General features: G+C 38.5%; 1 protein-coding gene across 14 annotated transcripts in view; it reads right to left on the bottom strand.

The window, feature by feature from the left end:
* Nucleotides 1-14,922, bottom strand: part of LOC136825251 (suppressor of lurcher protein 1-like) — a 192,795-nt gene that overhangs the window by 133,658 nt on the left and 44,215 nt on the right. For 10 of the 14 annotated variants that reach the window (XM_067081299.1, XM_067081302.1, XM_067081306.1 and 7 more), the window contains exon 1: nt 8,696-8,790. The exons of 2 other annotated variants lie outside the window; for them this stretch is intronic. The gene's annotated coding sequence lies outside the window, so the exon portion shown is untranslated. Of the gene's footprint in view, nt 1-8,219; nt 8,359-8,673; nt 8,791-14,922 lie in introns of those variants that run through there. 2 more of the 14 variants (XM_067081301.1, XM_067081292.1) reach the window with 2 other exon arrangements.

Genomic DNA, 14,922 nt, shown 5'->3' with positions numbered 1-14,922 from the left:
CTTTTTCATAAGTTGTATTTTAACAGACATCTTGTACATTCACAGCTGATCCATGATGCACCAATATGCGGTGAATGTGCCTCGCTGTCGAACTTCTCAGTTCCAGAGGTCCTTTACTCCTCGCACCGCTGGACTGTGGATCAGCCTCACCTAGGATGTTGTGCAACTGGAGCTTCAAGAGTTCAAGCGAAGTTGCAGCACATTACCTCCATAAAACAATTCTTGTATTTTAATTTTTTACTTACATTTTTATCAGCTCATTTATTACTTTGCTCCTTTATTTTTTCTTTTCTGATAACTGAATGTCCTCCTTTTATATTTCCTATTACTGTCTGTTTCTTCTTTCAAATGAACACCATATTCTTTGGAAGCTTGAATTTCAAGCCCCTGTGAGCTTGTTCCATATGAAAAGGGTTTTTGTTAATAATAATAATAATAATAATAATAATAATAATAATAATAATAATAATAATAATAATAATAATAATAATAATAATATTTTATCATGATAATAATAATAATAGAATTGTTGGAAGATAAACAATCCAGCAGAAGGCTAATCAGGGTTATTGCATATTGAATTCTCTACGGAGAAGAGAAAAAGGGGAAAGGATTAGGCTAAGGCCACCACATCAGCCATTATTTCTCTCAGAGGGAGGAGGCATGTTTTAAACGAAGCTTAGATCTTTTACCTAATTATTGATTTCACATGTTCCGCCTACTGGATGGAGATCTCTCATTTGAATAAATGGTGAGAGTGAATTCTATGATGGTGTGATAGGCTGGTTAGGAACTTCTCTTTGTGGCGCTAATATTGATTCACTTGCTGCTGCAGGTACTTTCTCAGGGCAATTGACTGCTGTCTGTCAAGGCGTGGGATTTCAAAGCTCAATACTTCTATTGCTACTTTGGTGGCTTCCATATAGTTCTTGTACTTTTGTGGATATAACAACTTATCAACTTGGCTTACAGATGTCCAGAGATCAGTGTATGCTTTCATCTTGATGCTAAAATAGACTTGACAAATTAATGGCTTGATGACGTAATGTTACTGAAAGCAGGTTAATTCAGCATTTTTCCGGTGACTTTGTTCCCTGCAAGGCCCCGAGTGCTTACTGGCCTCACCAGCAATTAAGCAACAAATAGTTAATCCATATAGAATTCACTTTGCTTTCGAAGTACCTTGTTTTTCCAATACAAAGCTCTTTAGGCGTAAGGCACAGCTAAGTCGATATTCATGGGCTTTTGTATTTGACAGTACTGAAATGTCATGCGCAAAATTACTGATAAACTGTCATACTTATAAGGTACAGTGTAGCAAACTTAGCACTAAGCTTTGATAGTGAGGATGGGTTGCTGTCGATTCCAAGCACAGAGTCGAAATCAATTCATATCTCTCTTGATGGCTTCGAACTGTGGTCAGGCAGATGCACTTAGCACAAAGAAACCCTTTGGGAGGAAGTTATTCCTACAGTATACTGGATTCAGTGTTAATGAGTTATTTGCTGTCAATATATGAAAGTATGAAAATTTCGTTTATATATATATATACTGTATATATATATATATATATATATATATACACACATATATACACACACATATATATATATATATATATGTGTGTGTGTGTGTGTGTGTGTGTGTGTGTGTGTGCTGAATAAAGTTTTCGTTTATCTCAACGTTACTCATGACGCTTCTTCTCTAAGTATAGAAATATAATTTCCTGAATCGTAAAGCTTTCACTCCTCCGAGAAGTTTTCTGTCGATTCTGAAGTGTTACTTCAGGTTCTTTTCCGTTTTTTTTTTTTTTTTTGACTGGGACAAGAAAAGGGCAGGAAATTTCTTTAGAAAGATTCCAGACACTTCTGGAAGTCCCGGAGCCCTTCGCCTTAACGCCCTTTTTTCCTATCTTAATTGAAATACAAATGAGACGGACAACTTAATGCCCTTAGCTTTGCAGGACCAGGAGAAAAATGGTGAAAGGTAATTTCAGAAACATTTTTTACAGAAAGAGAAAACAGAAAAGTCTTTGAGAGATATACGGTTTGTCAGGTGTTCTGGAAAATTTCCTAGATTTGATTGAAAGTTGGTCTTTCAGACATTCTATATCCTGAGAGGGTAAACAAAATAAGGTTATTACCCACATTAGCAACCAAGTCACCATAAAATCTATTTCCTCAAAATTTCTAGACTTTCCGAAGCCTTCTGAGATATAAACTGACATTGAGGAACAACAGGACAAAATAAGGTACCTTCTGACTTTTTCGTCCTTTTTTCAAAAGCCGAATACGGGCTTAACTGAGAGGCAGTAACTCTTTCCTGCTTTTTCAACTCCATTTGGCAAACAATACGTCGATATATCCTTCATATTCCACACACGGTTATACTGCCCATCTTTTGACTGCATGCAGAATCCAAGCAGTAATACATCTTATCTTTTAAATGTAAGTAGTGACTAGTCAGCCACAGCCTACTTGACAGCAAGGAGTACCTAGTCAGTCCTACTTGACTGCAAATAGTGCTAGTCAGTCATACATCATGTTTCTTGACTGCCTGCAGACCGTAAACAGTCATACTTCCTATCTCTTGACTTCAAGTAATATCTAGTCAGTCATACTTGACTACAATTAGTACTTTATCAGTCATACTTCCTTTCTCCTGAATGTGTGCAGTCTTAGTCATACTTCTTATCGCTTGACTGAAATTAGAACATAGTCGTTCATACTTTATATCTCCTGACTACATGTACAGCCTATTCAGTTATGCCTCCTATCCCTTGCCTTGACCGCATGGAACACCCAATACAGCCATATTTTCTGTCTCTTGACCGCAAGTAGACCTTGCATTATGGCTGCATGCAGAACTTATTCAGTCATACTTCCTGTATCTTTGCTACTTGAGTGAACAGTTCATTCGTACTTGGTTGCAAGTAGTCTTACGCACTATTTCCTTAATGCTTCCGGTACGTATTCAGTACTCAGTGAAACATGAAGCCCGTTCCTTGTACGCAGGCATATTTAGCCATAATTGGACAGTGTTTGAATACGCAGCAATGCGACCGCAGATGTAAGGGAAAAAGCAGTCAAAGTTGGTAGGTCAGAATCCACACCACGCCTTATATTCGCTTTAACACCTCACCTTACTTACAGGCAAAGGACCATGCTGGCACCATCTAAACCAGTCCAGTAGAAAATCGTGTATCCTTCAGCATGTTTAAAAAAGATGAAGTCAAAGAACCAATCTACAATTACAACACTAGCGATCTGAAGCTTCACACTGTTCCGAAAGTAAAAGCGAAAAGTACATTTCTAGCTCTCCAGACACCCAGTGGATTCTCAGAATGGTAAAAACAAAGAATCCAAAGTTTTTTGGAAAACAAAGTCTCTTGGTCTTCGTAAAAAAACAAAAAACAAAGCCATCACTTACTATATTTTGTTAAGAGGACAGACAACGGGGACGCAAATTCCTGAGATGTATGCTAGTATTGCACCTACCCCGGTTTTTTTGCCGTGCCCCTAGCTTAGGTTAGGGTTAGGTTAGATTAGGTTAGGTTGGGTTAGTAGTATCATGAGAGTAATTTGGGTGTGGGAAACGTAATGAGATTATTTTCAAGAAGAGTCTATGGTTAGTTTTTAAGATATGGAGTCCCGCTTTTTTCAGTGAAAGGTCCCGATACTTGACTACATCTCGGGAAAATGCTGCTGGGAAGGGTAACCTAATATCCTTACCCAGCCCCGGCCTGAAGAAGCTAAAACAAGGAAAAAAATGATAAGAGATAGGAAAAAGACGCATGGATAAATTCCATGGAATTGTTTCCTCGTCCGAGAAAACTACATTCATCCATTGCACACCTCATCTATACACCTTCCACGGTAAAATATTGTTTGCTCGTTTGGGAAAGCTGTCGGTACCATTCTTCCTCTCAGTACTGGAAGTACTGCGATGAAAATCCTGCGATAAAAGTCTTTGAGATCACTCAAAAGGAGCTCACCTTACAACAACTCCCCTGGGGAGACGAGGGAAGTTTATCACTTGCACTGAAATCTGAATCAAAGAAACTTGGGTCCCTCCAATGAAACTTCTTTAACAATTGACTGAAAATCCTTTGAATTCGATCATCCGTCCAAAAAATTAACGAATGTCGAAATTATTCATGAAAATCAGACCGATACTTTGCGGCTGCCGAGGGCAATACGAATGCAGGTTCCTTCAAATAATCTATCGGCTGAACGTCATCTCACAACGATTTCATAAATGAGGCAGAAGGGTGAATTCACATCAACGCTACACAACAAGCTGAGTACCAATATCTCCGTATGCTGATCTCCAAATCAATCTTATACCAATCAAGCAAAATTCACTCTATAAAATTACAAATCACTAATGCTAGAGAGAGAGAGAGAGAGAGAGAGAGAGAGAGAGAGAGAGAGAGAGAGAGAGAGAGAGAGCGCGTACTGCAGTATCTCGCCACGAAACGTACCTTTAGCCAGGCAACGGACAAAGTAGGTCAGGGAAAATACTTTCCGTGTTTTTCTACCTTTCTGACGTAGGTCCAGTGGACGGGCAAACTGAGGCTTTTATGTCGTAAAATGAGAGAAGAAGAAATAACAATTGAGTTGTGATACTACAGTCGCCTTCAATTAGTGCGGAGATATACTGGATACTTGGGGGTAGTTTTAGTAGTTAAAAAATGCACCTCCAAAGCTCCCAAAGTACTTTTTAAAAAAATTAACCTCATGTTTCTGAATACCCTTATATTCACTCATCTGAATGCGTGTGAGTGAGGATACACACTTATTCTCATATTTACATACAAACTATACTTACTGAGCTTCTGCTTACGTATACATATAAGAATTCTGGAGAAAGAGGAGAGCAATGAAAGAATACGAAAGACCTGCTGAAACTAACTATAAGCATTGCAGCGAATGAGAGAGAGAGAGAGAGAGAGAGAGAGAGAGTCGATCCTTTTAGAAAAGGTATAGAACTACAATCCACGCGTATTACTGGAGAAATAAATGAAAGGATCGTACCCAGAAGAAGAATACGAGTATAAATATAGGCGACCCAACAATAATCATTTAAGAAAGGCTTTAACCTCTCGTGATCACGGTTCTACCCTCTGGGTTTCTATTCATTTAGGATCGAATCATCAAACGGACTGAACTTATTCATTCAAGACAAACAAACAGGATTAGTAGTTACCTCAACCCCCCCACCCCCCCGTCTCTCGTCTCTCTCTCTCTCTCTCTGAAGCTGTTGGATTGAATTGTTTGCTTAGTACGTGGCTTGAGAAGGGGTGAAAGAGTAAGAAATGGAATGACGGTTTTAATATCAGGGAAGTGAGAGAGTAATTGCGAGATAGAGGTAAATGGCGCTGGGTATTTAAACGGATCTGACGACTTGTTGGTGAGCCTTCTGTGAAGAGGTATAAAAAGACCAATATTTTAAACGTTTAAGCCCAAAGAACTCGTCTTCAATTAAACAGGTAATTCTGCAAGTGAGAGTGATCTTTGTCTTGTTTCTCAGGAGCCTCCTCTTAAAGGAAAAGGTTTAATGTTGAAAAAGATATCTATCTATCTATCTATCTGTCTATATATATATATATATATATATATATATATATATATATATATATATATATATATATATATATATATATATATATATATATATTGCATCATGTGTGCGTATTCAGAAAAGAGGATAAAAGTACCAGGTGGTGGGATGAGCAGATGAAAGGGTTAATGAAGGAAAAACAAGATTATTGGAGGTCCAACTATTGCATGAGAGAAGCAGCTATTATTTAGAATAAGGGCAAATAAGTAAGTATACCAAAGGCAATAAATGAGAAAATAATAATTATAGTCGCAAGGCGTTGTATCCTTTGCAAGGGAGACGTATGGTACGATTTTGAAAGCGAAAGTAGAGCAGATGACAGAAGGACTGACAGGGGAAGAACAGCGTGGATTTGCAAAAAAGGGAGAGGTCATGTACCTCAAGTGTTTGTTATAAAAACAGTTACTGAAGAAATCTGAAAGTGAAAGGAAACTCTCTGTGTGGCATACAACAATATATAATGATAGAAGTGAGGTATTGTTTGTATATATTAACAAGAACTGGTTTAGCACAAAACTGAGCCAGAGACAATGATGTGTTGAGTCCCAGTGGCTCTTTTCTATTCTATGGATGGTGTCGTGCAGGAAATCAGAAAACACGGTAGATAAAGAGAGTCAAGTGTGGCATGAGAAAATTAATCAAGGAGGGAGTGTGGAACGGCTGATCATAGCAGACAATACAGTACTGACTGGGAATAGTGAAGAGAAACTGAAGAGTGTGTGAAGTTGCTTGTCAGAAAAGGAAGCCGAGAGTAAGTCAGAACAAACTTAAGGTTATGAGGGTCAGTGGAATCTTGATAGATGGGCGGCAAATGTCAATGTGGGCTGTGGAAGAACTGAAGCAGATGATTTGAATTGTTATTTAGAAAGAAACGCCAGTTGGATGATGGTAGGATAAGAGAAGGGGTGGAGCCTCAGTATAATTAGGCGAAGTAAGTAAGGTGTGTGTGTGGGCAAAAAACTGCTGGGTAAAGACTTGAAATGTTCATGGAAGTCAGAGTAGAAACTCACGGGGATTGTTGAGCCAACTTGCCTTTTTTGAAAATGAAATCTGGGAGCTGAATGAGAAGTTGAGGTTCTTGAGATGAATTGTTCAGGAAGTGTCTGTGGTGTTATAAATGCTGAATGGGAGAGAAACGTGTAGATACCAAGAAGAGGTCAAAGGTAGCCTAAGTATGAAGATGGATCAGAGGGTTTTGGATGTGCAGAATGTATGGCTGGTAAAGAATTGGTATAGGTTGTGTGGGGAGTTTGATGTTCTTCTGATGAGCCTTTTTTTTTAAATGTTCAAATGTTTTGAACGTTTCCGGCACAAGGGATTCATCCTCGATTCGGTGGACAAAACTTGAATGCGGTACCGAACCTCGCCTTTTTTTGTAAGAGGAGATGCCTAATTATATATACTGTATATATATATATATATATATATATATATATATATATATATATATATATATATATATGGATGTATATATATATATTATATATATATGTGTGTATGTGTGTGTTTGTGTGTAGATAAAACAAAATACCAAATGCCAAAATGCCAGACTGAATTTGATTTCCTTTTAGCTTTTTGACGACAAGACCATCGTTATTTACACAGGACAAGAATTACAGAACAAAAATGGTTGAATTTTCGAAGGCCAGGCTTTGCTTCAAAAATTCCTGGTTTGAAAAGAAGATCCCGTTGATTACTTATTGTTTGTTGCTATTAACTGGCAGACTTTTATGAAAAGTAGATAATTTTACCATGAAATATTTATGAATAGGTCCTGCCCTTTAATCAGCTGAGAGTCCTTGAGCTAAAATGGCTGAATTTAGAATCGTGATAACTCTGATTACCTTTGAGTCAATTAGCTGAGATACCTCATTAAGCAGAGACAGGGCATGTTCGAAAAATCAATACGTCATGCAAAGCAAAGGGACGGAGGACACTTGCACTGAACTGCGCTGGCCAGGAGGGAAAACTCAGCCCGATGGAGCCACCGTCATCATCGCATGCAACGCTCGTTTCTCGCCTCGTCTGATTCACATCCACGACGAGTCGATCGGAATTTCTTCGTTAGCCTGCAAAGCCCAGCTTTAATACTCGCTGTTGTAAAACATGGCTGGAAAGCCTCAGGTTTGTGACTGCAAAACCCGCCTCGTCATATCCATTTAGTTTCAGAGAAATGACGTTCATTCCGCTTTCTGGGTTTCTGGGAATTGTCCCTAACGTTACACGCATGTGAGTCCTACCACTACCACCTTCCCCCAGCACCCCCTCCCCATCTTGTCCCCACTTTCCCTTCCCTCATGGTAATGTGGAAGCCTGATTTTAGATTCCTTAATTGTTTCAAGATTTTATTGTTTTTATTCTGTCTCAGAAACCAAAATGAATGAAATTCATACCTGTGAAACAGGAGAGCTGGGAGAATTTTCTCAGTATCTTGTAGCAATAATATGAATACATATATGTATATAATATATATATATATATATATATATATATATATATATATATATATATATATATATATATATATATATATATATTATCTGAAACCAAAATCAATGAAGCTGCTTGTAAGCAAGTAGTTCGTAATCTAGAGTTACCTATTCCAGATCAAGGAAGTCGGCTGGCCGTGAAGTGATATCTAATGCATTTGATGTCATCATATCCCATGCACCAACGTTCGAACACTCCCTCGCCGTGTTCCTCCATTGATATTTGGGGAAGTGGAAAAACCATTCGCCGACGCCAGACTTTAATGAAGTGTTCTAAATGCTTCTTTCATTGGCAGAAAACCCACTGATTATGTGTTGGGGAACAAGTGCACTTTCCGCTGCAGTTCTAAAAAAAATAGATAAATAAATAGATATAATGAAAAGCAAGGCTGTGGGTTACAAAGATTTTCCTTCGTTTTGACTGTAAATACTCTCACTCTTAACAGTTCAGTCCACACGGTTGTTTTTGAGCAAATCAGGAGTGGTGTGAGGAAAGGAATCGAATGAGTTGCACTGACTTTCACTTAAAAGGAAAGCCAGATTATACTGAAGCTTAGGACACCTATGATATCAAAGAGCACTACTGGTAAATAGAGAGGAGGGCATCACACAGTCCTCCCCCTCTGATGTCTTCCCGATCACTGAAGGGAGCGCCGACCCGAGCCAGGGAACACGGCCGGCATCCCCCTCGAATCGTCCGCCATAAGGAGGGGACGGAGCCGAAGCACACACACGCACACACACACACACACAGAGAGAGAGAGAGAGAGAGAGAGAGTAGGGGAGGGGTTGGGGTCAGGGGTTGGGAATCAGCCTTGGAGATCTACATGGATACTGTCTTAACCCATCTTTCACCATATACATTAGATGGAAGGCACTCCAGATTTGTGGCATCATTCATAAACAAATCGTTGTTGGGAAGAATGGAGTCGTAAACACCTGGATCTGATGTACGATAACTTAGGACAATTCGAATCTCGTCAGGGGATAATGGTTTCCCAATTCTGCGGCACGGACACAAAGAACAGACAAAAAATCTCGAAATATAAATAACTGTTCTTATGGAAAATTTCCTTCTAACCCTTACGGATTTAAAATCTGTCCTTCTGGCGTACACACGTTTTCCAAAACTGCCAAGTTTCAGCTGCCATTATTTCCATGACTCGTAAAGACATAGCAGATTTCTGAAACGTATTTTCCTGTGTCCAAAATTCTAATAATGAAAAGTCGAAGGTGGAGCTGTTTAATAGCCCGGGGGCACAAATGGCACTTTTCCCACCACGCCCATTCCAAACTCTCTCTCTCTCTCTCTCTCTCTCTCTCTCTCCCTCTTTCACCTTCACGCTCTCGCACGTTTTATCTTACACACATCAGCATATTCATAATCAATCGATCTTTCTTTGGCCAAGTACTCGCGATCTTTTCCGCTGTCGCGAAGAATTGAAGCAGATGGATGTCTTTTTTCAAGGGTCATCTTATCTTCATCGCATGGCATATAATATATATATATATATATATATATATATATATATATATATATATATATATATATATATATATATATTTATATATACACATATTTATATATATCAAAACATATACAGTATATATGTATATGTATATATATATTTAGTAATATATATATATATATATATATATATATATATATATATATATATATATATATATATATATATATATATATATATATGTGTGTGTGTGTGTGTGTGTATGTTATATTTGTGTACATATATATTTGAAAAAATATATATATATATATATATATATATATATATATATATATATATATATATATATATATATATATATATATATATATATATATATATATATATATATATATATATTTAAATATATATATATAATGTGTGTGTGTGTGAGTATTCTGCTTCTTTGTTAGTTTTTCATTATAAATATATTTATATTACGGTTTATTTTTTTCTTAAAATGGTCGGGATTAAATTGTGTGGATGCAAATTTTTAGATTCAGTGGTCTTATGGGAATTAACAACATTTGAAATCCACAAAAATATAATATGAATATAGTCTCCCGCTGCTTTTGTTGGTTCCTTTCTATTTACCCGATGCTGGTTTGCTTAGGAAAGCAGTAATGACATTTGTGATAATTCATTTTAATTTCGGCCCCTCTCTTGATATTCAGTTGAATGTTGGCTCAAATTCCCGCTTCATATGATGGCTTTTGTTTGCTCTTATCACGGATTCCTTTCACTGTTGCCTTCTGTCCTTCAGAAATTATTTCATTCCAAAGCATATACAGTATATATTCAGCCGAAGAAGGCCTTTCGGTTCGACATCCTTATACACCCCTGTTACCTGACACTCAGTGCACAGCGAGGCTACCGTTCGTCCGAAGAACAGCTCAAAAAGTTTTGCGGCTTTTCATTTTTATCCTCATGAAACTTTCGAACTCCTTCAACTCCTTTTCATCCTGAAATAAGTCTCCTTCGCTGTTTTGACCTCGCCCTATCACAGCGGTCCCTTCTTGCCTGCGTAGGTCAGGAGTAAAGTTTTCGTCGTCATGACCCGAAGGAGGAGCTGACTACTATGCTGAGGGCACATATGCTGTGCTTCCTATTCCTGTGCAGTTCACTTCTGACCATCTCACATCATTCTTTTCTTCTCGGAATTCGTCCTCGAGTGACTTCATCAGATTCGGAGACAAAGGAAAGGCATTTGAAGCTTACGAGTACCGTGATAAAGAAACTCAAGTTCTAAAGCAACACCTGCTGTACATCAAAAAGTCGCCAAACACACGAGCAAATATAAATAATGAATAAAAACATAAATAAACACAAATAAATATCCAAATAATAAAATGAGTAAGTAGGTCAATCATATTCGGTCAAAGGAAAAACTAACGTATGAAGTGCTTTCATTGATTGATCCCTCTATTTGCTTGTGTCATTATATCTCGAGTAGAACCCTGAAGCACCCGGTTCGGGAGATTCTCATTTGCGTTGTAGTTTAATTACCATTATTATAATGCAGGAGGTGGAACCTCTGAGTGGATTTCTCCCTTGAGTTTTCGTGCCTCCTTCTTCGCTTCGTAGGATGAGAAGGATGATATTGCAAAGGCTGGGCACATTTCACATTCGCTCCTTTAGTAGCAATTATTCATCTTCAGCATCTTCCTTATTATTATTATTATTATTATATTACGAGCTTGTTGGCGCGTGCTATTCAAGCCGGAACCCGGGGCCGCTGTCTCCCCTACCCTCCCGAGGGCAGGCAAACAGATTTGCAGGGGTGGGTGGATGTTTCCCTTACCCTCACGTTCCCCTACCTTCCCTGTCCCCACCCGGGGCGGACAAACAGGTTTGGAGGAGGAGGGTGAATGTCGCCCCTGTCCTCCTGTTCCCCTACCTACCCCGCCCCACCCGGGGAGGACAAACCGGTTTGCAGCAGGAGGGTGGATGTGCCCCCTTCCCCTACACACCCCGCCCTACCAGGGCCAGTCAAACCAGTTTGTAAGGGTTGGGTGGCTGTGTCATGTCTCCCAAACTGTCACATGGGGGAGGACAAATAAGATCATAAGTAATAAATGGATCAATCTATGCAGGCAATATATGTTTAGATATTTACAAGCGATGTAGAAAATGCATACTTGACAGACAGTAATTAAATTCTCAGTGAATTTGCATTATTAGTTCAGGTATGTCATCAGTTTGCCTCGTTCAGGTTATTAGATGTCATGCAAGTCTTCCTTCCATACTGCGTGTATCACTCGTGTCCTCATTTGGAAATCCATTTCATGAGCTCCCTGACGAGGAAAAACAATTAGTAAGAAAAACAGAAAAAGATATTATAAAAAAAACTCTCGTTCTCCAATATTATTTAATGAAATATGCTTGAGAGAATGCTTTTTTTTTTTGTAACATTATTTTTGTCATTATTATTATTTTAGCCACACTTTTCCATCGGATAATCGGATCTTTATTTAACCCCCTGGTGAAGAGGAGGAGGAGGGCGGGGTAACCATTGCTATTAGTGCATTTCACTTAAAGTGTCTGCAGCGTCTTTTTAGCCCTAGCTGACCCCACGTTTTTACTTCCTTTTTCCGATAGTGCTGTCCAACCTCCCTAACTATTAGTTCTTAGTGCAACTGTGATGGTTTCTCCCACGCAGGTCCACCTTCAGATCATCGTACTTCATCTGTATTATCTGGATATCTTGAGCCAGTTGTCCAAAGACTCCAACTCCCTCTATTCACTGTCTGAAGCTGCGCAGCCGGAAGTGCCCCAGTGCTTCGCCAGACAGCCTCAGTTTCATCAGATCAAAACAATCACTATTCCTGAAATTAGACCGAAAGGTACCTCATGGTTCCCTGATTACTGAAGCCAAATGATCATTGCAGACTATGAGTTGATAGGGATTTGATATCTGTGCTTATCATGTTTCACACCTCTATCAGTTTTCAGTATTATACTTCAGAATCCTGGGAACCTCCCCCAAAATGATGGATCGCATCACTTGCGTCAGTTTCGATTTCCGACGTTTTCAGAGAACGTTCAAAGCGCAATCAACCTGTTCGTGTCATCAACCGCGCTCGCATCCACGCTGAGCTAAGAATATCAGCGGCTGATCTTCAACGCTTCTTCTATAATTTGCAAAATTGCAAAAAGTGGAAATTTCCTCATATCATTAGAGCCGAATGCTACTGGATATCTTCTTGAGTTGGTTGTGCAGAGTCCAGAGGTTCACACCAGGCCTCTTCTTCCCTTCAACCAGACTTTGGGCAAGGTCTCGTTCTGGCACAAAGCCAGGTTAATTTCAGGCAAACAGTCTACTGGATGTGACTTAAGATTTCAAATTGTTTAATGAGAGGGAATCGAAATAGTCTCTGGCATGGCATAGTTACTCATTCTCATAGACAATCTGATGGATACTTAGCTGCTATTATTATTATTATTATTATTATTATTATTATTATTATTATTGGGAATAGACCAAAGGGAGAAAACTATTCGACAACAGCAGTCGAGGATTCAGTAGTTGAGCAGAAGCAGGAGTAGAACGTACTGGCCGTTTCTGAAAGTCTTCGGAAAATTTGAGACCTCAGACAAGCTCTCAGTAATGTAAGACCAGATATTAATAATTCTGTTCTTTCTGTTTCATGTAAACCTCTTTTCCTCCTCCTCCTCCTCCCCCCACCCCCTTGCCCACTCGACCCCCGAAGATTCCTTTTTTTTTTTTTTTTGTTATCTGTTCCCACCTTGTTTCTTTTCATCTCGCCCTCCCTGTCGCAGGTGTCTTTCTTGGGTTTCGTCTGGCGCTCCCCGAAGCGTGCTACAAAGCCAGAGAAAATCCTGAAAAAGTATTCTTTCAAGATGTATATATTATATATATATATATATATATATATATATATATATATATATATATATATATTATATATATATATATATATATATATATATATATATATATATATATATATATATATATGTACATATACATATGTATATATATACATATATATATTATATATATATATAATATACATCTTGAACGAATATTTTTTTAAAGCGATGACTTATAGGTTATGCATATATGTATATATATACACACACACACACATATATATATATATATATATATATATATATATATATATATATATATATATATATATATATATCTATGCATAACCCATAAGTCATCGCTTGTATAACTGTTTTTCGTGCTTAATCATTTGTTGATCTCGGTAGAATACATTTATTGGGTTGTCTACGATGGCATGGACAGTGCATAAACATGCACAGGTTGAGTTCATATTTCCATAATATTGATCAAAATTGAGTTGCGTCTTTTTCCTTGATCTTTGACTGGAAGCATATTTCACGCGTTGCGGGTCATAGTGTCTGCGAAGCCAAATTACGTAATCAAAACAATCGAACAGCGATTATCTGTTGGCTAATATATCTGTCAAGCTGTCGGAATTCTTTTCGTCCTTCCTCGACGCAGTGATATTGAACACATGGCACATTTGACATCCAATCGAACATTTACTGAGCTTGTAGCATTCCGCTTGCCGTCTCATTTTCTTCATTGCTTATACACTCAATACTTCGTGAACGTATTCAGCTTGCCTTCTTTTTAGTTTCTGTAAAAGAAAACTATTGAGATGGCTTTGCCTGTCCGTCCGCACTTTTTGTGTCCGCCCTCAGATCTTGAAAACCACTGAGGCTAGAGGGCTGCAAATGGGTGTGTTGATCATCCATCCTCCAATCATCAAACATACCAAATTGAAGCCCTCTAGCCTCCGTAGTTTTGATTTTATTTAAGGTTAAAGTTAGCCATGATCGTGCGTCCGGCATCGCTGTAGGTGCCAACAACACAGACCACCACCGGGCCGTGGCTGCAAGTTTCATGGGCCGTTGTACACAAAACTCGATTGCGCCGAAGAAACTTGTTTACCTGTAGCATTCAACCTCTGAGAAATATGTTACCCACCACGAATGTTTTCTTCGTTTATTCTTCCGTCTGTCTATCGAAACGATGACCGCTGTCAATCAAAAGATGTTTGGGGGAAATTTTGGAACAGGAATGATTACGCGGACAGTCCACGTAGCTGAGACCTGCTGTCCAATTGATACTGACTTTTTCTACAACAATCAATACAAATGTTAATAATGATAGTAATTGACACTTTCCTCTCCCTTGCTCCCCCGCCCTGTTCCTTACCTTCCTAATTGTCACTCAGAAGTCTCGAATTTCCTTTGACTTTAATTACCTCAAAAGAGAGAGAGAGAGAGAGAGAGAGAGAGAG

This window comes from Macrobrachium rosenbergii, chromosome 37 (genome assembly GCF_040412425.1).
Source record: "Macrobrachium rosenbergii isolate ZJJX-2024 chromosome 37, ASM4041242v1, whole genome shotgun sequence".
Lineage (NCBI taxonomy): Eukaryota > Metazoa > Arthropoda > Malacostraca > Decapoda > Palaemonidae > Macrobrachium > Macrobrachium rosenbergii.
The sequence above is the reverse complement of the archived record's forward strand: the minus strand, read 5'-3'. Positions and strand labels throughout refer to the sequence as shown.